The 1,404-nt window shown below is 41.2% G+C and overlaps 1 non-coding gene across 1 annotated transcript; it reads right to left on the bottom strand.

Moving 5' to 3' along the window:
* Window positions 1-999: 999 nt before the first annotated feature.
* On the bottom strand, window positions 1,000-1,072 carry Trnav-aac (transfer RNA valine (anticodon AAC)). Its single transcript has one exon. It is a non-coding gene; the product is annotated as a tRNA-Val (tRNA).
* Between the last annotated feature and the right edge of the window lie 332 nt (window positions 1,073-1,404).

Below are 1,404 nucleotides of genomic sequence, written 5' to 3'. Positions count from 1 at the left end.
CAGCGAGATTTGAAATTGGCGCCGGCGGGAGAGTTCACACGGGCGGGAACTTTTCGCGCCACTGCAGGAAAGAAGAAGGTAGGAAGAAGAGGTGCTTAGGCGCCATGTTGGGGTTTTTTCTCTGGGGTATGGCTGCCGTTTATACTTTTCCCAACACTAATCATGTTTGAGAATTGTTGTTTGATTTTCCCACGGCGTATGTTGATTTGTTAAAGGGGACTGTGATGTATGTAAAGTCCCTGCCCTTCCAAAAAAAGTGTACTTAAGCACTGCTCAACCCCTGCTCGGGGCTCTGGGCTGCTCTCCCTTCTTGAGTGAGCACGGAGCCCCAGCGCGCTGGATCCTCAATAAACCCCCTTTTGCTGTTGCATGAGTCGGTCTCTTGGTGGTCTCTTCCTCTGTCGTTCGCCGGTCCCTTACATTTGAACCTACAAGGCTTTGTGGGGGCTCGGTTATTTGTGCCCAGCCAGACTGCGGCAAGGGGCCATATGGAAGGTCCATCATTGCTTGCAACGATGAAGAAAAGGAAACTGCCTAAATCGATGGATGAATGGTTACATGATATTTAGCACATGGTATAAAAGGAGGAAGAGTTGTCATGAAAAATCTTCGACTATTATTACATTTGAAAAGCAAGTACAGATTCAATATCCCTTATTTGCAATGCTTGGACCAGATGGGTTTTGGAGATTTGGGAATTTTAAGATATTTTGTCTGGATATAATGAGATATCTTAGGGGTGGGACCTAAGTCAAAACATGAAATTCATTTACATTTCATATAACATAGCCTCCACCTTAGCCTCCCAAGCTGCTGGGAGTACAGCCTTGTGCCTCCACACCCAACTCTTTTTTTTTTTTTTAAAGTTTTAATCATTAATAAGATCTTTTTTTTTTTTTTTTTTGAGAGAGAGAGAGAGAGAGAATTTTTTATTTATTTATTTTTTTAAAATGCTTATTTTTTAGTTTTAGGTGAACACAATATCTTTATTTTACATTTATGTGGTGCTGAGGATTGAACCCAGTGCCTCTTGCATGTTAGGCAAACGCTCTACCACTGAGCCACAACCCCAGGCCCAAGAGAGAGAGAATTTTAATATTTATTTTTTAGTTTTCGACAGACACAACATGTTTGTATGTGGTGCTGAGGATCGAACCCGGGCCGAACGCATGCCAGGTGAGCGTGCTACCGCTTGAGCCACATCCCCAGCCCCTCTTTTTCTTTTTTTATTTGGCAGTTAATGATTGTACCTCTATATGGGGTACAGTGTGATATTTTAGTATATTTATAGATTGCATATGGATCAGAATATTTAAGTTATCCATCATCTTGAACATTTATCAATTCTTTGTGAAGAAAACATTAAAAATCCTCTCTTCTAGCTATTTGGAATTATATTGTTTT

Source organism: Marmota monax, unplaced genomic scaffold, assembly GCF_021218885.2.
Source record: "Marmota monax isolate L192 unplaced genomic scaffold, Marmota_monax_Labrador192_F-V1.1 WCK01_AAM20220418_F8-fsc00008, whole genome shotgun sequence".
NCBI classification, from domain to species: Eukaryota; Metazoa; Chordata; class Mammalia; order Rodentia; family Sciuridae; genus Marmota; species Marmota monax.
The sequence above is the reverse complement of the archived record's forward strand: the minus strand, read 5'-3'. Positions and strand labels throughout refer to the sequence as shown.